Raw genomic sequence first — 23,294 nt, 5'->3', positions numbered from 1 at the left:
GGGATGCAATGGCTTGAGCCAAGGGAGTGACTGGCTGCAGTGACTGCCAGGGCTGGAGTGAGAGTGACCGGCTGCAGTGATGTCATGTGCAGGACTGGAGTGAACAGAGAAAAGTTGAGGAGGGTGTGGTGGTACCCTCAGTCTTCAGGGAAGAAGAGGGTCTCTATTCTCTAGACCCTCAGCCCCAGGGGAGGAGAAAATGGGGGAGACTGTTGTCCCAAGATGAGAAACTGTTGTTCTTTGGTCCTTGGCAAAGCATCCTTAAAGGAACCCCATGAGCAGTTTCAGTCCATGCACAGTGGTGAGAGCTCTGTACATGGAAGGAGGGTGTCACACTGGCAGATTGTCTCCAGGCAGTGCCGTGTGACATGGAAACACAAGAGGTTGCAATTGTGTTTCTTGGGGGAGTTTATGGTACAAGAGAGAGTCCTCTCTCCCGTGATGGACTGAGAATTGATTATCTGAGGGATGGTAACTTTATTGAGAGTCCAAGGTTTTGTCTCAATGTGCTTTGGTGGAAATTGGGTGGGGGGAGGAGAAATGTGTTGGAAGGTTTTCATTCTGATTTCTGTGTGTTCTTTTTATTATAATTGTAGGTTAATAAAGTGTGGGGTTTTTTTTCCCTTTATGCCTAAGCTTAAGCCTGCTCTGCTCTGTTTCTGATCGCATCTCACAGCACTCATCTAAGGAAAATACATTTTCATGGGTGCACTGACACTGCGCCACAGCCCCACCATGGCAGTTTTGCTTGTGTCTATGGCTTTTACTTTCCTCATTAAACTTTTTTATTTCAATATAAGTGTTTTCTATCCTTTACATTTTTTATTTTCTCCCCAAACCTACTGTGGGAGAGTGAGCAGGCAGCTGCATGGGGCTTGGTTTCTGACTTGGGTTAAACCACTACAAAGGCTCATGAAATTTTATCATGTAGTCTTATATGGAAATGATGTAAGAAAGGCTTCCATAAACTGTTTCCATATTTACTATAAGTTCATCCTCATTACATATTTCTTAGTTTTATTTGCAATCTAAAATGTGATGTAATACACTTATGTACAAAAAAAAAAAAACCCACCTAAATTCCTGAGCTTTCACTGAACAGCAAATTTACCAGCCTGAGCATGAATTATCTGGGTTGGTTCTACATGGCAATAGAGATATCCAGAGACTTAATTTCCAAGGAATGGATGTCATTTACAGTTTGTGGGACAAAATTATGTAGAATGCATGAGGGAAATAACAACACAGTCAGAATTTTTGTCTTCCCTTTACAGCTGTAAGAAATAAAGGCATCAGTTACACAGGATGTAAATCTCTCATTTGTATTTGTGAAGACTAAAGTCAGGACCTTGAATTTTAAAAAAACAGAGCTCCACTCATTTAAGGAGTTAGTCAATAGGACCCCCTGGGAAACTGCCCTCAGGGACAAAGGAGCAGAACAGAGCTGGCAGATCCTTACTATTACTTTCCATACAGTGCAAGAGCCTTAATCATCAGGTACAAAAATTCGGGCCAAGGAGGCAAGAGACTAACATGGATGAGTCAAGACCTACTGACCAAACTAAAGGGCAAGAATGAAATACATAGATAAAGGAATCAGAGACAGAGGTCCTCGTAAGAGTCTAGGGACATCACCTAGTCATGTGTGGATGGGGTCAGGTGAGCCATGGCACAGCTGGAGTTGAACTTGGTAAAGGATGCAAAGAATAAGAAGAGTTCCTACAGGTATGTCCACCAGAAAAAGAAGGTCAAAGAAAGTGTAGCTCCTGTGGTAAGCAAGGCTGGCAAACTGGTAACTATGGGCACAGAGAAGGCTGAGGTACTCAACAGCTTTTTTCCTCAGTCTTCAATGGCAGTCACCCTTCCCACACATCTTGAGTGGATGGACAGTAAGACAGGAACTGGGGAAGCAAAGTCTTTCCCACTGTTGGAGAAAATCAGCTTTGTTACCACCTCAGCATAAATCATTATGTCTCTGGGACTAAAAAGAAGGAATAAATCTTTAACAATGAGGGTGGTAAAACTCTGGAAAAAAACGTCTAGAGATCTGTTAGATGTCACATACCTGAACACTTCAAGTCCAGGTTGGATGGGGCCTTAAGCTATTTGCTCTAGTTAAGCATATCCTTGTTTGTTGCAGGGGAATTGGTGTAGATGGTATTTTAAATATTCCTTTGGGACAAAGTATTCTATTTTTCTGTTTCATTATTTGCTTAAAATTAATGAAAAGGCTATAATTTAAAATGCATACATTTTATATACCACGTAATGCATCAGTGTCCTCTCCATAATCAACTATGAATCACCCTGCTGATTTTTATCTTTTGCTAAATGTATTCATGTACACCTGGATTAAAAAGTTAAAAAACCTTTTTTTTTTTTTTTGTATGGAAATAATTGTTATTTTTTCCCATGATGAAAAGAAAAAAAATATTTTAAAGCAACAGAGTGCATCCCTATAGGGTATAATGTTGTTATAAAAGGAAGAAAAAAATAGTGTGTATAAGTACCTTATGGTCTTTCCTCATAATTTGTAAAACCAAAGTGAAACATCCCTTTTTAATATTAAGGGATATAATGCTAAAACTGCTAGCTAGTAGGCTAGACAATTGTTGCCTTCATTGCAGACCATGTCAGACTGATAAAACAACTAAAGTTGTGTAATAGGAGCATAAATGGCATTCTCAGCTATTTTGCTATCCAGTCATTAGCCAGGTGAAAGCAATTTCCAACACCAACCAACACTAGGATCTAAAGACTCAGGGCAAAAATTCAAGTTACCAAATTAATTAGTTTAAAAATTATCAGACATAGAGGAAGATAAATAAATAAATAAACAAGAATAAAACATTGCAGGTATCCACAAAGGGAAACTGTTTTGAAAGCTTGGAATTAGAAAATTCTGTGTTCAAGGACTGACAGAATAACAACCTTCTTTTGGACGAAAATATAGCAAGTAGACATGGGCTTTAGCATATTTAACAGCCATCTGATTTCATATAATCAAATAATTTGAAATATAACTTCAAAGAAAGAAGCAGTAAAATACATGCAAATTCTCTATCAATTCACCCTTCTAAAATATCTTTTCTGGTCTCTATCCTCCTCCCCCTTGTTTCTTCACCCTAGCAATGATTTCTACCTCTCACAATCTTGATTGCTCTGATGACCTCAATCAAAAGGCAATTATCCAGCAAGGATGGAAGGTAATTATTCCCATCAAGGAGAGATTGAATGCACCTGAATAGACAGCTGCAGTTCTTCCAGGGATTACATTATTACTATAGAAACTGCCTCCATTAATTTGTGATGCATGTCAAATTTATGATAAAAACTTGATTTGTTTGCAAGACAACTACTTTTCTCATTTCATCCAACATTCTCTTTAAGGCAAGAGCAACAGTCAATTGTAAGTTACTTTAATATATAAGTGACAACTGTCAGCATGCAACCATCTGCTCAGAAGGAATTACATAAAATCAGGAAAAGGAGTTGAAGCTCCAAATAGATATATATTATATAATTCCACATAGAACTAAAAGCATGAATACTCTAGCCCAAGCTTGCCAAGATTCTACTCTAGGGACAACAGTATAGGGACAATATATATATATATATATATATAGATATATATAAAAAATAGAAAAACAGAAAGGTAAAAAAATAAATTTATTCACCCTATTTATCTTCAATCCTAGATGGGAAAATGTTTAATTCTAGGAGACAAAAAATCTGTAAGTTATTATGAAAGACTTACGTATCAATATGTACAATATCCTATTTTTAAGAGAGGCTGGCAAACTACCTGCTCTCAGGCTCTTGAGGACTTATAAGTCCACAGATTTATAAGGTATATTTTAAGCACTGAGCTTTGTCTAGAAGTTTTGGGTAATGGTTCTAATCACTGTAATCACTACACATGCTAGAATACTGCCTTTTTTAGGAAGAATTCTAAGATTGATAAATTATTTCTAATATCAAAATTCATTAGATTTAAAAGGATTAAAATAGGCTATTTCCGTTACCAATGCTTGCCTCCTGAAAGGTAAAAAGCACAAAAGGCTGAATCAGAATGCATTTTACTCTCTTACGCCAAATTATAGGGCATTTTAATAGAAAATCAACCAAAAAAACTGTTGTTACATCTTATTAAAGGTTATTTTTCTGCATAAGCTACAATTCTAAATCTTGCATTTTTATGCCAGCAGAATATATAAAATTGCTGTTCTAATATTAATAGATTGTCATGAATCTTGGCAGTAAGGTCACACAATATTGTGTTAATTAGATACATACATGGCATATTTAATTTAGAAATAAGGAATTTTCTATTGTATACTAGCACTCCTTCATTTCTAGAAATAGAATATCAAATCCCATTACTTACTAGTCTTAAATTTATCTTTCTATAATCTTCTTTTGAGACACTAAAGTCACTGAAGTCACTAATTATTATATATGCATTATTGTTATTTTGGAAGTGCATCATACAACAATCTCACTTTTAACTTGTAGTCTGAAAGCATCAAATATTTTTTCAGCATCTTAAACTTTTTACCATCATCTCTGTCATCTTTCTGTAGTTCACCAAAATATGAGAAAAGAAGGAAGAGAAGGAGGGAGTACAGAGTTATAAAAAACCCGTGAGAACAGAAGGGGACAAGCATTTGCCCTGCCTATTGCAAAATTCTTTTTTCACTTTTTCAAGTAAAAGGCACAGCTGAATTTCCAGCCTGCAAATGATAGCTGTTCAGTTCAACTGGTTTTGCTCTTGCAACACATGTTTTTCTTATTTCTTTTTTGGTTCTTTGTAGGTTACAAAAAGTTTAAAGTGCAGGCAGAGTTTGCTTCCTAAAGTCCTTTTCACTGCTGACTAAACACACGAATCCTGGTTAGGCTTCACTTTTTTTACCACTACTTAGAGCTGTGTGGAGGTTTTTATCTCGAAAATCTCAGTGATCAATGCCAATTCACACATAAAATAACTTTTCTTTTTCTGTGAAGAGAATATCAGAAATGTATTGTGGAGCACTTTATTAAAAGTTTGTGTGCAACAGATAAGGATAAAAGAAAACACAGAACTACTTTGCTTCCTGGGTAACTTTTGTATGTATGACTGCTATTCAAATTATCTTTAGGTTCATATTGCTGTAATTAAACTTTGCAGGTTACTAAATAACTGTCAGCGTATACATTTTTAAATTATCATCAATTTCTGATTTATCTATGGACAAACTGGTTCCAGGCATTGTGATATGCTATATAGTGATCCTAGTGACTGAGGCCTGTTTGCCTATCTTAACTTGATACCAGTCTTCTAAAAGACACTTTTCTATTTGGTCTTGACTCATCTGATGTAAGCTCCTTGTCAGAGCCATGCAGTATTTGTACAGAAAACCTCTCCAATTTCTTTTTGGATATTCAGGGAACATGGAGGAATTGTGTGCTTAAGGAGATCAAGTGGCAAGGTTTCTGGATTTGCCGTAGTCTTCAGTTAATAATTGATGAATTATCTTTAAATCATCCTTTTCTCAGGCTAGCTTAGAGAAAAATGAAAATATTCAAAACATCCAAAATAGCTAAGACAGTTACCAAAAAAAGGAAATGGTAATCAGAATTTAATCTGCTTGCTCTATGACTAAATAAAAAAGTCCCTTTATGTAGCAATTGTGAACTTTGGCATCTGTGGATTTTATTTTTCATCCTGCCTTGTACCCTAGGGGTTACCCGCTGGAAGAAAATCTTGCTGTGACAAGACAGACTTGGGGTTATAATTAATTTCCATTTTGGAGCTCTCCAGTGTATCTAGAGAGATTTCATTTGTTTTTTTTTTTTAAATCAGTTTACTTCTCTTTCAGTCTAGTGATAGTCTGACCATCCAGCTGAATCCTAATAAGTTTTCTTTCACTTCCTTAGAAACGCACATTTCTTCTTAGACCAGATACGTTCTAATACCTGACAGGAAAATTACCCTTTTTTGACTCAGTGAAGTTATGAACTCCCCTGTCTCTTTCTGGTTGGGTGACTCAGGGTGGCTTTTTATATTACACAGATTTCAGTAGAACTCAGGCGCATTACTGATGGCAGCAGTACAGTTGCTTCTTGCCTCTGCTTTTCTGAAATCATATCTAAGTGACACGCAACATACATAAGATTCTCTATGGAATCTTGCATGTCTGCATTGATGAATACAGTGAAAATACCTAAATGGGTTATGTGGTTTGTAACTGGCTCTTCATAAAGAGACAGATATGAGTGAAATTAGCCTTTATGACATGACAGTGGGACTGGGAGTATCAAATGCCAGTCCAAACATCTCTCCAGGATAATATCCTAGGATGATATTATGACACATAGCCTTTTACTGAAATCCCTATTAACCTCTTGCAGTTTGCCAGTGAGGATCTCCTCTTTCCCTATTGCTTTTAGCATACTGAGGCAAGCTACAATCAGAAATGTGATAGAAATAGCTGCTGTAGCAGATGATCTTTTTGAGAAATAGTGCAGTAAGAAGTAATCAATTTGAAGCAAACAGACAAATTGTGCCTAGGCCTCTGGAGACACCTGTTGCTGCATCAATTCATAAGCTGAATATTCTGTCTGGTGCTGCCAAACAGTAATCAATGTGTCTTGGGTAACCCAAAAAACTAAATCAGCAATGGTCATCCTCAACTAGTTACACTTATGGATTAACTGCTTTTGGTTCACCAATAAGTTTTTTAGTAAGTCCAGAGCAGAACATCTTCCATGCAGAGACTAATTTAAGGGTAAATCAGAATAAGGTGACTTCCAGGAAAGAGTACATGACCTAGTAGCACCAAACTTATCAATTTTATATTGCTGGGAACTGCTGATAAGAAAATTTTATGGCATACTGTGATATACAGCTATAAATTACAGAGTTGCCACTCTCATTGAATATGTCTTACAAGAGATTTATCTGAATCTTAATGGTTTATACATTTAAATATTCCTTTAAAGACCTATACAAAATGTAGACTACTTTAAAAGACATAAACTTGGAAATCATAAAAGCTTATAAGTAGTTTAAAATGAGAACAAGAAAAAATTAGTAATAAATCGCATTAACAGTAGGCAGAGCCCAAATCAGCATTTTAAGAGCCCTTAAGAGTTTTTGTTTCTGACCCTTACTAACTAAGCTGAGAGAAATTGAAAGCAAACAAACAACCAAAAGGAAAACATTCTACTTCAGATGCATTGAGTTTGTAGAAGTTAATATTATTATGGGGCAAATGTGAACTTTATACTACACTTTATATCTTTATATGTATGTTCTTTTGGGACTGTAATTTGAGTCATGATGCTGCTCCCTCTTTATTGCTTTTCTAATAATAAACAATAATGAATGACTGCAGATATATATTGCAGAAGTGGATAAGAGATGGATATAATGAACACACCAAGGGAATATATTTTAAAACCAGTATGTGATTGTAAGTATACGCAAAACCAATTATATAAGAAATGCCTACATCACTCATACTCTGTTTTGCAGATCAACAGACATTTTAAAGTTCCCAGTATTAAGAAATTTCCTGATTGTTACCCAGGGAGGAGATTTCAAGTAATTCTTTTTGAAAAAACAAAAGGGCAACCAACATTTATTTTTTGAGCTTTATTTCCTACATTAGAAACTGATAGCCTTTTTAAATTTATTGGGGAGCACAGTACAAAAACCATGCTTCTTAGAAATAAACTAATTCCTAGCTAGACAGATCATCTATAGCAGGAGATTAATCTTCAAGTTCAGTCAGCTTAAATCTGAAGAGGTTAATACAGACAGTGAGTGCTAAATGGAAGGAGGGAGTCAGAATTTGACTACCAGGTATATTTCACCGGTTTATAGCAATCATGGTGTACACTAATCTGTTTGCATTTGCTCTGAAGCCAGCTAAGAATGCTTGTGAAGCCTGGCTTTAGCTGCAGCCTGCAGCCCCACTGACCATGACCTGGCAAACTTCTCTACTGCCTCATCTTCATCATCTGTATGGTCCTCTACCTGTCTCTAAAAAGCTACTTTTTGATCCAATTTACAAAGCAAATATTTTGCTGAGCACTGTTTTAAAAAAATTATGTAACCTCAAATTTATATGCTGATTAAGAAAAAACAAGGCTTATTCCTGCACACATTATGCAGTCAGAATGATTTAACAGAGTCTGAGCCCTCTCCAGCTGCATTAATTCTGGTATTGATGTGATTCTTGTAATCTAATTTTTTGTGATATACTTGGAAAAAAGACAACGGATACTGCACATTTTTCTGCCTGGTTAGTGGTCTACACCTCCTTGGTATAAGAGCTGAGGAGTTGAAAGGGATGTGGCAGGACTGCACACAAGCATAGAAGGAGGAGGGATCACAGGTAGCTTGAAGCTGAGTCTTGGCTGCAGGGGAGCCCCAGGCTCCATTGCTGCACTTCTGGAGAGGTGAGGACACAGGTAGGACATAATGGATTTTACTTTTCTTTTTTCAACCCTGCTGAAGATGAACTCAGGACTGAGGTGGCTACAGAGACCTGGATGACTAATGAACTGATGAGTCTCATGCATGCTAATATTGCCTAGGATTTCTCTCCCTTATAACACCCAAATGTGCTTTCTATTGAATCTTGTCTCTGGCAACAAGAAGTGATAAATACGCTGTGATCCCAAAACTATTTCCTGCCACATAACCTTAATTTACCAACAGCAGTCACCAAAAGTATGGATACAGGATAATTCTAGATGTCAGCAGCAGAGGCAGCTGGGTTATTCTATTAGAAAACTCAGCATGCCTGGAGCACAGGGTGACCCATGCTGAGGGACATCCAGTCTTAGAAAATACAGCATCGGGCCTGATAGTTCTCACATTTTACAATAAGATGGAGAAAATATATATGTGATGCCCCTAAGACAAATGCCTGGATGTCATCTCCAATCACAAAGGCTTTACTCACATATTTTAATTTTAATTTCTTCATGGAGAAGTCAGTAGAAATCAATGATAAGTACACAACTGCCATATCTAAAATTCTGATCCATCTGTGTACATTTCAAACTCTTGAAGTACAATTTCTCCTTAATCATTATGTGATTTGAATGGATAGATACTATTATTAGGGAAAGTGTATGATCTACAGTACAGTGATGAAACAAACTTGTAAAAATTATACAAAATATCCACATCATATTTGAATCCACATGCATGGAAACTGCATTGAGAATAAACATCATGTCCACTCTCTCCAAATATCTGCCTATTTGATATTGTAAATGAATTAAATATTCTACCAGGCAGGATCAAAAAAAAAAGAGTGGTGTAGCTGCAGAATTTAGTGCAAACTCAAAAATACTTATTTCACACCCATTTCTTGTATAACAAATGTTTTAAAGAGTTTCAGTTGTAGTCATAACAACACAGAAAAATAAAAAAAATATTTTGTAGATTGAATTAAATTATAAAATCAATTAGGTAGCATTACCCAAAAGAGTACTTATGAACAGCACACTTATATATTTTGTAAAAAAAAAAAGAAAGCAACCAGGAAAAATATCTCTAAAAATAATTTTGTTCTGCATGAAGGAAATTGAATAAAGCCTATTTATCTACAGCTCATTGTCTTCAAAATTATGTATCCAAAGATATAGTACCATCAGCTTCCTGCAGCATCCCAACCATATTGGTGTGGGTTAAGAGAAAGAGTATTCTGCGCTCAGTTTATCACTCTACGTAGTAATTTGCCCACCAGATGTACTGAACAGAATGTAGACCATCCACGTTCTACCTAAATTTATCCCAGTAAAGCATTTGGAGATATTTTTTGTCTGCTTAGTTTTTTCACTAAATTATGTTGAACAGCAACACTGAGTACGCCTTCAGTGTTCTCTGGAGTTGGCTAATGAGTCCTGCTATTACTAGTGTGAAAGAGAAAGAATTTCCTCACAGACAAATGACTAAATTGCATAAACCTTATGTCCTGTTGAAATTCTCCAAATAATTCTGTGAAAACTCAACAACCATTCTGTCTTTCTACATATTATCCTATGTATTCTATATTACTGTCATAAACTTCCACCCTATAATGAAGTTTGTTTGTGGTTCCCACCCTTCAATTACATTTTGCGGGAGAAATATGAGGTTATTACTCTTCCTATTGGAGAGAAAACAAAGAGAAGAAAACAAACACTAAACACTTAACCTGTTTATCATAAAGAGGAATGCATTAGGATGAGAGAGAAAAGAGAGAACCCTGTTAAGTGAAACATTTAAATTATACATATATCCAGAGAATACCTGGAGAACTTCAAACTGAAAGGATTTCTTCTGGCATGGTCAGAGTAAGGTCCAGCACTAGGCTTACACTGGACTGGCCAATTTTACCCTACTCCTCTCAAGTTTTCCAAACCCGTTCATCCCTCTCTTTACAATCTCCTTAAAACATCCCATGACTAGAATAATGCATCTGACAAACCGCTTAAGTATCCCCTCATAAATTTGGTCTTACCCTTGAGACTCATGCTGATCGTGCTTCCTCCATTTTTTTGATTATGAAGCTCTGAGTAATCTTTCCAAGGCTATGCTCCACTGGTCCTTTCACTGTTCTGCGAATTCTTCATCAATGGTAGTGTTTCTGTAACTTCCTTATTACTTAGGGTTTTGTATCTAAATGTTTAACTCTTTACTTCGCCTGATTCACATCATTGTTTTTAAAGTTGAATTGCCATTAACCAGATATCCTCTCAGCTCAGATGTCCTTACATTTAAGGTGTCCCCATATATTTTTACCATCCATATATCCTTACAATACTTTTTTTTTTTTTTCCAAACATGGAAGAACCTTTATTAGGGATTTATGACAACTGACATTTATCAGCCCCAAAACAACAACAGTCTCATTGTTCAGGATTGCAATCTTAGTATCTGGATTGTTTTTAAACGTACAAAGAGATACCCTTGAAAATCATCCTATATTTTTAAACATGGGAGAAATGTTACACTCTCTTTTAGACTTTTCTTGATAATTAAAATATTCTCTTACTGATATTTCTCATTGCAACAAAGAACAGGAACAATCTTTCCTCATTTTCAACTTTTATTATTATATTGACTTATTAATTATAAAGAATATTACAAAAACAATATTTTCGTGCACTTGTGAAGTACCTGGTATAGTGGAGTTCTGGTCCATGACCTGCTACTGTTACTGCCTCACCAAAAGAAATCAATTTAAACCAAAACAAAACCTCAGTACTAAAGAACATGGCTATAGAGAATAGCTGAACTTCTCTCTGCAACCTTGGCCTTTGGCCTTGCTGATACTGCTCTACTAATCTGCTGCTTTACTTAATTTCATCACTTCAATTTCATATATTAAGGCTCTTCAGGATAGAGACCCTCTTTTACTCTCTTTGTTATAGAAGGATTTAATTTCCATCAGATCACTAAAAAACAAATAATAAACTTCAACAATTATGAAAATGTCACCTTCCTTTTTTCTGGCAGAACCATGTATAACATCATAGAAAAATGTCCAGATTTGCACAGGGCCCTGTTTTTTTATTGCTGTTTGTATATCACAGTAGATAGAGATTCAGAAATTAATGATTTTAAAACATTTTCTATCAGAAACACAAAAAATTTTATCCCTCACACCAATATAAATAAAATAAATAAATAACAGCCTAAGTTTTCAACACAGTACAGAATTCTGATCATACCTGTAAAGAAAATTTTTCACCATCATTAAAAGAAGTTCATACTATAATTAAAAAAAAAACAACAAAGCTGAACCAGAATACTTAATTCCAAATTCTATGAGACAAAATCCTTACTTCTCTTACTTACATTAAAGTTTAGACATTCTGAATGACAAGCAAAGCCTGAGGATTATGGATGTCTCCAGCTATTTTAGTGACGTGCCTTTGAGGAATTACGCCTCATCAGTCCCCACCAGACAAAATCTTTGAGGGTTTTCAAGGACAGCACTAAAGAGCTTGTTGCAATACTCTAGCCCAAAGGCACTGAGTACTTGGGGCAGGTTGCTGTCCATTATCATCTTTGAATATTTCAGAAATTAAAATGGCTAAATAAATATGATGTCTGAACTGTTTGACTACAAGGCATCACCAGTCTACACTTTTATGGTTTTGAATTTTACAGATGTCATCCCTTAGTGAAACAAGGAAAAAATTGCATGTATTCTTAAACTGAATAAATAAAAATAAAGGGAAGATATTAAGTTTTTGTAGCAAATTGTAGAGGCAGAAGAGAGGAAAGGCAGTCAAAATCAAGAGGAAAAATGTGAAGAATAATAGACAAAGAAGTCTAGCTGATGCTCTTACAAGAGATTATTCTGAAAGTAAAACCTATTCAAAAAGTGCTCTAATCATCAGGATGTACATTCTGAAAGTTGTTTTGGTGTTCTTATGTGTCCCATGGCACTTAATTGCAAATTCAGTTAAAGAGTTTAAAGAAAGTATCACCAATTATTGTATAATCAGATTCTCATTTTTTTATTAGATTTTTTTGTTAATATTTCTATTATTCTTTAGGTTTTTTTACATATTCTAGATCTTTGTGTGTTCGTAGGTGGGTAATGATCATTCTGAGAAATAAGATGTCTAGCAACTCAACTCTCCAAAAAATATTTTTTGTAAGAGTTTATGAAGAAAAACAACAAGCAAATAGAAAAAGAAATAAAATCCTTCTTTTTCCAGGGCCTGTTAAACATATCCAATTAAAGGAATACAAATTAAATAAAATGCAAATTTACAACCAAAACAAAGTCACCCTAAGGTACTAGTTATTCTCTTTCTTCTTAGTGACTCCAGAACAAAAACAAGTAATTAATATTAATAAAATAGTATTAGAATAAAAGAGACGTTATAAATTGTAAAATGAAATAGTTTTATTTCTTAAGATATTAAAAATGTAATTTTAAATAATTTTAAACATTTTCAGCTCTTTTTGGTGGCTCTTTATTGACACCAGTCCTTTCTAATAATGTAAAAATAATCCCAAATGTTCCATTTAGACCCTATGCTACAAAAATAACTTCACAATTGAAATTATTAATTTAAAATGAACTCTTTCAGTTGTCCTGTCTTTCAGCATAGAAGCCTGCTCAGACAGAAGTGATGCAGATAACTCTGTATATCATCTAATTGTCATCAGAATGTGTTCAAAAGTTAAACCTATACAATCTCTCAGGGATCTACTTGTTAATGTGGTATGAGAACATTCCCAGCTTAAGAAGCATCTTTAAGAAAAGATTATGCAGTAGACCAACAAAAATGAAAGAAGAACAAACACATCAATGATAGATTTCAGATATGTGGTAAAAGGTGTGTGACAGAAAGTAATTTCTGGCTACCTTACTGAAAGGTATCATAACTCAGAAACGCTGGTCACAAAATTGTTTTTTCCATTTCTTTATTTTATAGTGCATTGAGAGTTTACATCCATTGATCATACAGTTGTGAAAAAAAATTCAGCCATTTTTATTAGGTACAAATCTTCTGTCTTTATTACACATTGTAAAGCAGGAATTACAACACAACAAGACCTGCAGGAGAATAACTAGTTTAGCTTTTTGAGAATTCTTTGGATTTGGTTTTATTTTTTTCCCTGCAAATTCAAAGAATTTTGAGATACTGTGAAAAATCGATGTATCACCACCTCTTCATGTGAGCTCTCTGGTACTGAAATAAAAACCAACTCTCATAATGTACTAGTTTCTAAAGATTTGCTAGGAAATTCTAGAGGTTTTAGCAGTTTGGTGGACTATTCAACACTTAGCCAAATGCAATCATGAGCCTACAAAAAAAACATCCCTTTTTGAGATTTATTTAGTGTTCAAAATGTACCCTGACAAAAGTTAAATGAAGCATTGTACTGAAATTTTTATTAATGGGTGTTAGCCTCACGTCAAGACTTAAGAGTGGGTTCAAGCTTTTTCAAGTATAATGAAAATTTATAATTATCAAGATTCTTATTTTTTAAAAATAATTGTCAGAACATGTCAAACTTGCTACTTACTTTTTCTTATTATTTTCATATATCCTTGCCATTACTGGCTTCAGGCTTTTCCTCACCTGCTAAATTATTGAGAGAGAGCTTTGCTCAGAGGCCTTTTGAAATTGAAAATAATCAATTGAACTTGACTCAGTAGGGGTTAAGCAGCATTATACCAACTATTTCTGAAATTAAACTGCAATTTGATTTCAAAAGTAATCAGACTTTTGGACTGGATTAAGTAGTTGCACTATTCTTATAAATGTAATTGTATTAATTAAGCAATCATGAAAGAATTGTCAAATGGAACCCTGAGTGGGAAAAGTCATTGCAGTTCTAATCATAATCTTTTGAAATTCCTAGGGGCAAAATGCAGTTTGGGATTTATATTTTCTTGCATTTTAATATCATTGAAGAACATTCCATTTCTGCAAGCTTCTTTTAAAATATGTTCTAATTGTAAATTTTTAGATCTTTGCAGAAGAATATTAATTTAATTTGAATTTATGAAGGATGGCCATGTTCAATAATTATTGTTACGAAATTTATCCTTCTGAAGTATTTGAGGGTTTTTTTAAGGACTAGCCAAAGTTGTTATTAAATTGGATACATAATCAACAAGTTTTAAAATTGTAGGTGGAAAATAAGCAGTGAAGTTTAGGGAAATTCCTGAGTAGGTCTACCAAACTCACCTAGGTTCTTATAGGATTATTTTGCGCTGGCATCTGACTATTGAAAATTATGTGAGGATGTGCAGTTCTTTAGAAATATTATTTAATCTATATCAGCAATAGCGTTAGTCAAAAATGCTAAAATAACAAAATGTTGAAAGAAACAACTTTTTTTGCTTTGAGAATCTCTTTTAGCTGATTTTTTTCATTAAATACATATGAATTACAAGTGATTTGAAAACATATTGTTCTTTTGTGCAAGCAGGTGATTATGCTATGTCCTTGTATGATTGACACAGAGAAAATTTTTTTCTAGAGATATTTTCAAGTGTTCCACAGAAACAGTTATGGTTGCTTCTTACAAAAGGAAAAAAAGTAGATGTGGATGTGTACAAATTTTTTGTTTTCATTGAGCAAGAGTATCACAAAAGGCAGCAAGCAAATTATATAGCCATAAATTTCAAATTATGAAAGACTGGCAAGGAAAAAACCCACTAATTTCAGTTTATGACTTGCAAGATCTCAAAATAATGCTTTTCTCAGCTTACTTCCAGTGTATGGCAGGTAAATTCCTCATGATGTTGACTCCACTACTCTGGCAAAAAACCCAAAAATTAAAGTGAAATATTTCTGTGAGCATTATATGTTGGATTTTTTGAGACCACTTTGATCCTTTTCACAGAGATGCAATATACAGCTTTATCTAACAAATTTTCTGGTAGTACATAAAAAATGGTTTTTATCTCCCTTTTTCTTTATACAATTTTATATTTATTTCATTACTATTTATGAATGATTAATTCTTTTTTTTTTTGGTGGATCTCCTGAACTAAGTTTTCAATCTGTTGACTGGAATTTGTGGTGATCTTGTGTTCTCCTTTCCAGTCTTACATTTCTGTGATTTAAGTATTCCTGCTTTAAAAAGAAATACTATCCTCATACTTAGGGATGAATTGGTACTCACTGGCTTAAGCCCATCAGCACAAAAATAAGGAGCAAGGATAGATAATCCTGAAATCTAAAGAGAACAGTAATATAATGAAGTAACATTAAAATAATAGTAGTTAGATATGGAAATTCAGCTTTCTTGTGCCAAACTTATCACAGGATTGAAGGTAGAAAGTCAGCAAAATAGCCTTTAGTTTCCACCAGCTATTCCACAAATACTGGCAGTGGACAAACACCTATCACCATGACTTACAATCATCATCACCTCTTCACCTAGTGTCATTCAACTTATGTCTAAATGATAGAACAAACCAATATTCTGCAGGGAAAAAAAGCGAAAAACAAAAAACAAACAAAAAAATCTACCCCAAATTATTAATTAAAAAACCCAAGGGAAAAAAAAACCACCACAAAAAACCAAAACAAATGAAAAAAACCCCAACAAAATAACCCATCAAAAATATTATTATGGGATACTTTTTCTCTTTTACCACTTAAATTCAATTTTATGACACTGAAGTTCTTCATAAGACTTTCATCTCTTCATAAATGAATGTTAAATACCTTTTCAAACTTATCCCTAAATAGCCCACCCCTAACTTCAGGGATCCTTTGATGTTTGATTGAAGTCCTGGCTACGTTCAAGGAGCTAAATTCAGTTTCCATTTTCTGCAATTTTTGTGAATGTCTAGGTCAAGGTTATATCAACAATGGAATGATCTGAAGTGGCATTCTGTAGTATGTAGTATTCTTACTCCCACTCAGTAAAACTCCTTTTTTGGTTTTCAACAGTTCCAAAATGGTGGAACACACAAAAAATTTCTTCGTCTTCAGAAAGATGAATGACAATCCAATCTATAATGCTTGGCTACTCTTTCTTTGACTCTTCTTGAAATACTTCAAACTGAAGTTGCTATTGAGTGGCAGAACATGTTTCTCTACATTCTGGTTCTAAACTCAGCCAGTAACCCATACAGGTTACAACACTGTGTTATGAATGGTTTCAGACTCAGAATGAATTATCTCCACCCTAATTTTGCCCAACAATGTCAAAATAAAAAAAGTAAAAAAAAAAAAAAAAAAAAACCACCAAAAAAAAAAAAAGCCCAAAAAATGTTCCAAGAAGTAGGAAGGACAGATTGTCTCAATTTAATATTTATATATTTTTTTCAGCCATGGAAACTGAAAGAATGACTGGAACATTGATCCAGCAATATCCTAATAATATAGTGGCAAAAAGATGAGTTCATCCTCATTCTTTTAAAATTGTTACCTGAGGAATTAATCTAAGTATTTCACTTTTTAATGTATGGAATTAGCATATATGATAAAGGGTCAGTGCCAGCACTTGGGAACTCTGTTACTTAGGCTGGTCTCCAGTGTCTCCAGAATCATATTTGCCAGCCCTGGAGATAGAGCCTTGGAACCAAGAAATTCTTCAAAAACCCTGCCTGAATAAAACGAATGTTTTAAAACAACCTGACTTAAATATTTGAGCAATTAAAGAGAATTACAATAATGTTTGAAGAAAACACTGTTTCACAATTGTACAACATTAAACACAGTGCTCTTGAAGACTCATTTTTCTTTTAAGACTCACATTCAGTGATTTCCTGGCTGGGGTAGCTATCATTATTTCATTGCCACTGATGGATCAACTGACATGACAATAACAGGATGGAAAGGTTACTTCTTAAACATATTAGCCATGACAAACAGCACTATCTAAGACATTTCTTGTTGTGCAATTCCTCCAGGTTTAGAAATGGACTATATGAGCCAATTAATTTATACTGCTGAGAAACATCATAGTTGTAAGGATAAACATTTTTATTGATTTTGTAGCCTTTATTTAAGAAATACCTACATTAAAAAAAAAAAAAAAAACAAAAAAAAAAAAAAAAAAAAAACAGAGAAATGGTCAGTGCATTTTTAACTTATTGGACTGAATCGGTAATTCATGAGCACAGTAATTTAAGTAGGCTTCCAAGGGAGCAGCTTCCCTTTTGGAAAATGTTCCATTGATTACTCTCTAAAGGCTCTGAAAATGACCTGTCAAAAAATGCTGCTGAAGATGTTTCTATTTGAGAGGAAGCCATGGTGGAATAGAGGGAGAATCAGATCAGTTTCCAAACTGCCTGACACTCTTGTTCAAGAACAGCTTCAGCAAATAAAATTTACCCCCTTTGACAGTAGAGGCTGAAATCTTTTTAAAGGAAGGTTTTCTTTGAAAAAAAATCCATTAAGTGTCATACCAGTGATGACAGAATAAGGATACACCCACTCAGAAAGCTTCATATAAGCTTTTTACTGTTCAGATTCTATATCAGAGGATGACATAAGTGTGTTACAATTTTTTGAGCAGGATCTTTGTATTGTCTTACATAGTGCACATCAGTAAGCAGAGCAGGAACACTGTCATTACTGTCCAAATGTTTAATTTGATTTCTGAAGACTCTCCTGTGACTCTTCACTGTCCTCTATACCTATGAAGTCATGTACAATGACACTGTGCTGACTTCTGTTCTTTCATAATCTTATAAGTGTATTATTATTTCTGAATAGAGAACCTGAGTACACGGTACTAATTGTATGAATAACATTAAGCTGTAAGGGTTTATCCAGCCTGGATAAACCAGATATGTAGATAAATCCAGGCTGGTAAAAGAAAACCCATAAAATACCAACAGACAGGAATCAGGAAATAAAATATTTCCACCAAATGAATAGGGAGTTTTTACCTGTACATTTTGAGGTAAGTTTTGCAACATTTTTATCTTGATCAAGCTTAAATATTATGTTGGTCATCAAGATATCAGAGAATAATGTCTAGAGAAAAATACAGAAGTACATTTCCAGTTACAGCTGACATAATATTAAAAAAAAAATCCTAGAAGGGAGTCATGGAGTCATGTAAGGCATTCCAGACAGCAAAAGTTATCTATGGAGAGATTCCGTATGGATTGATTGGTAATATGAGTTTCTCTAAAATAATTGTGATGTCAGAAACTTGAAAGATTAAAGCTAATTTAATTTAGTTCCCAGAATCTAGATGAAAATTTCACTTTTCTTAGATTATGAATAAATATTTGCCATAGAAGATATAAACTAAGGAGACTGATAAATAAAAGTAATAATGATGCACAATTTTAAATCAGCAGTTTTTAAAAGATTATCCATGTCAAAATCCAGTATGTTGATGCCCTGCTTTAAGCCTTGAAGTACTAGAAATTTGAAGGCCATGGAACAAAGTTGATGCTGTGTCAATGAAAATTAAAAGTTTCAAGCAAGCAATTACCAATCTATCACCCACATGTCAATCTTTTGAAAAGTAACAAGTAGGACTCAAGTACTAAAAAAAGATGAGGCCATGTAAACTGGCATGAATTATACAAAAGTGCTGATAGTGTATCTAATAATTAAAGGAAGGAAATTAATCCAAATCAGCATGGAATTAGGAAAAGTAGATCTTAACTTAGGTATTTTGAAAAGATTTTTTTTAATGCAGTCATGAGATTAGTTGATGAAAACAGTAATGCTGATACAATATACTCAGGCTTTTAAAAGGCAACACAATTAAAATGAAATAGCTTTCATTTCTTTTTCAAAATGTATTGTGAACACTGAAATCAATGAAAGAGTCATTAATTGACAATATGATTAAGAATAAAGATTGCATATTACTCTGACGGCTCTCTATTTGGGTCCTAGGTACTTAGTCATGCCAAGTACCTATTTCACATTATCTAAAAGTGACCTTAAAAAAATCTAGTTCATAGGAAATAAGATATTTAAATAACACAAAAATCAGACCACTAATCCTGGATTACTTGAGCAGTCAGAAGAAAATGCAACCCCACCCCACACCCACAGTTTGCTTTTCAATGTCACTGAAGTCAAAAGAGTGTTGCTAAGTATCAAAAGCATGGACCATATTTTTGAATGAAATGATCTGAATAACTTCAAAATCAAATCACTACAAGCCAATGTCACAAATAACAATAATAATAAAAAGCTCTGATGTCTAAAATAATGAATATTATTTTTTGTGTGTACCTATCAATTCTTTTACAGAACTCCTACTCAAATACTGTATATTTTGTATACTGTAAACTCTTTATAATTCACAGAGGTTGTCAAGGAGATGGAGGCAGTTCAGAGAAACATTCTTATTGCCCTAAAAGTGTGGAAATTACACATTACAGTAAAAAATTCAACTCCTTATACTAATGGAAGCGTTAAAGTTGTCCTGGATACAAGTAAACTACACATAGAATACAGACTAGCCAATGGAGCACCTTATATATTAAGAGCATGATGTTACAAAATCATAAGTAATAAGGTTTTAGGCTGCCATAAGTACACATTTAATGCACCAAGAGATTTAGCCCAGGATCAACTTTATGACAACCTTTGGCAGTATCTATGACAATAAACATGTTTTAAAACATGATTTATTTTGCTATATTTACAGAGATTTTATAACATCCATTGCTCAATTTAGAGAGATCAAGCCAGGTAATCACAATAGTTTCTTTGGTGTTAATTAAGAATATCAGAGCACTCTATTATTTAAATCCCATTCTTACTGATGATTTCTCTGAAAGGGTGAAAGGTGTGCATAAAAGTCACAAATGCCCCTGATGATATGCCACAATATGGAATACTATTATTTTGTGGGCTAAACAGAACAACTTATCTGAAGGGAACATTAATTCTGTTTTCAGTTTACTTTCTTATCAAAATCTCATGTGTTCTTATCATTCATTGCACTGAGAGAAAGAGCCTTATCAATTCTGATTAACTGTAATAAATTGTGCTAAGGAAACTCCACAACCAACTGCCTCTAGGTATTTTTACAGCTGCTGATCCACAGACATCAGGAAGAAGTGAAAGTCTGAGAAATTGCAATCACTTAAGAGCCCTTTATAGTTTTTTTCCTTTTTAAAAACATCCAAGTTCAAAAAAATTGTGGCCTATACACATGTTGGAATGTAATCTGTACTTTTTTAATATTATGGATGATTGAGAAGACCATTATTGAGAAAATACAAAGATCCAAGAAATCATTATGTTTAGGAACATGTTGTTAATGGAAAATATATCCCAGTCATTCAATGTACAGGCAACACGAAGTTTTGTCTGCAGTTCTGCTGTTCCAGGAAGACAGTTACTTCAATCAGATATATATTTTAGGATATGATCCATGATATATGTTTGTCATCTCCAAAATCACTCACATTGAAATAAAACCCTGTAGGCTCCTATTTGGACTGTTTGAATTGCCAGAGTTTCTTGAAGGAAATGTTAAATTGTCAGTGACACTAAGAAATTATTGTTAAAATTATATGGAGTAGTTCAAGATCATTTTTGAATATGTCTTAAGAGAAAACTACAGGAACCTTCACAGCAGGCTGCAACATCTTGACCTGATTTCTCCTTTCATAATCCTTTAAGGGCCAGCATATCTTGCTGATATCCCCTGAGCCATGATCATCAAATTTCTTTCTATCCCTTTTTGCCTGCACTGTAATATCATCTCTGGAAATCTGTATTGTCATCTTCACAAAATAGGTACAATTATTCATAATGCTGTAAAGTAATTGATGTAAAATAATGTGAAGTAATCATATTTATACCACATTATTACTTAGTCCATTGAAATCATTGGCCCAGGAACATGAGTGCACATAATTCTGTAGGGAAAAAAAGAAAAAATATGCTAATGAAATGTGGTGGAATACAGCTTTTCAAGGCCTCATGTCAGATGAGATGAGATGAATTTGAGGCCAGTAATAGTATTTTGGAATTAGAGATGTAGATATTTTAGACTGGGAAGAAAAAATACTCTTTCCTATCACACTGGAAAATTTCTGAAGTACATTGAAGTTAAGAATGATAAACCTCTTAGCATTTATTGTAGTCAATCTAATTATAATTAACTACAAATCTGTTTCAAATCTGAATGTTTTTTATGTATTTGTATGTTTTTTGGACTAAACCCTGAAGCTCTAATTCCAAAAAAAAATCTTTTTTTTTTTTTTCTCTTAAAACCAGAGTTATTATTGACAAATAAAAATTATTTCACTTGTGAAAAATTAGTATATTAACTTCAAATTATTTTTTTCTCTTAAATTAAATGTTACCAAGTACTAAGGAGTAGCATGATGGTTGGGTAATTTGGCCTTGTTTTGCTCTATCCCTGGAACACACATATGGAAAAAATATTTTGCCCTAACTAGATGCTGGCTTCCATATAATAGTATCAAAATGAAACCTATATGAAATATAGAGACCCTAATGACTTCTCCTGGCTCTTAATTCAGCCAAACTGCAAATGCTTTGCCTGGTATTTTTTGAATCAGAAGAAAAGAACAGGTTTTGAATTCCTACAAGCATGGGTGAATCAGTATTTGCTGAAATACACCCAGTTCCTCTATTAATGATCTGAGAATGGAGAAAATACTCTTTTTCTTCCCAATATTTCCTTGGCAATGTATCCAGTCTCTTCAAAGCTGTGTGACTTCCAAATGGTCAAGCCAGCATCATATTAACACATGTTGCTTATTCTGTAATACATTAAAAATTTAAATGAAGTTCAATATCAGTGCTAATTTGGTTTATACAAAAGATTTGAATTCTTATAACAGCAGTGGTAGTCCAAGGCAATCAATAAAGGGCACTTTGGCTCTGCAAGAAATAAACCTCGATGATTTAGTCCTCCAAAATGCACAAAATATCTCTCCCAGAGCAATCCTTTATGGCTGAGGTGATGATCAATTTCTAGACTATTTCAGACCAATCCTAATTAAGCAACTGTTCAGACCCTCTCTCTGTCTCTATAGCTTCATCTAACTAAAAAAAAACCCAAATCAATGATTTCACATAATGTCTCTGAAGTATAATTGTTCTTTTGTTTATTTGATATAGTAGAATAACTTTCACCAACTCTTCCACTTTTGTTTTTTGAATCCTGCTAGCCCCAGGTGGCACATGAATGATGAGATAAATTAATTTTGACATCACTATTGACTGAGTCATTGAAAAACAAAAAAGCAAATTCTACTGATTTCCAAAATGTTTTTGGTTTTGTTTTTGTATGGAAAGAAATCACCCCTTCTTTTTCTAATGAATAAAATTCTATTCAGAAGGAACTATTTTCTCTTATGTGAATTGGAATTATTGTATAGATATCTCATGTGCCACTTCCTATTAAAATGTTTGATTACTTTGAATAAACACCCCTTTCTTGCAGTTGCTCATAGTGACCATTCACTCTACAATTTTATTTTTGTGAAGTTGTTATGTTTTGGGGGTATTTTAAAGTTTACCTCAAGTAACTTATAAGACATTATTGTTGAAATTAAAGAAAGGATTGTTCTGCTTGTGCTGAAGCTCAAACAGCTGCAGTCATAAAACTAAGACGTACATCTAGATGTACAATAATTAGTACAACTATCTCATATACCTTAGATTTCATTTTTGCCAAGTGTGATGTCCAGATACCATATGTACTTTTTGTTCATTTTTCTGAAAACATCTACGGACTACCTTTTATAAAACTCTGCATTTTAAGTTCTCACATAGTCAGGTGTCTTAGGTATCATCAGGCAAATACTCTGGGGATTCAGTATGTTTCACTTTGCACAGCCTATATCCACTAC

The 23,294-nt window shown here is 34.0% G+C and overlaps 1 protein-coding gene across 14 annotated transcripts in view; it reads right to left on the bottom strand.

Annotated features, from left to right (window-relative positions):
- Positions 1-23,294, bottom strand: part of CNTN5 (contactin 5) — a 592,916-nt gene that overhangs the window by 360,727 nt on the left and 208,895 nt on the right. The window lies entirely within an intron of this gene.

This window comes from Taeniopygia guttata, chromosome 1 (assembly GCF_048771995.1).
Source record: "Taeniopygia guttata chromosome 1, bTaeGut7.mat, whole genome shotgun sequence".
Taxonomy (NCBI): Eukaryota; Metazoa; Chordata; class Aves; order Passeriformes; family Estrildidae; genus Taeniopygia; species Taeniopygia guttata.
Note: the sequence above shows the minus strand (reverse complement) of the source record. Positions and strands in the feature narration are given on the sequence as shown.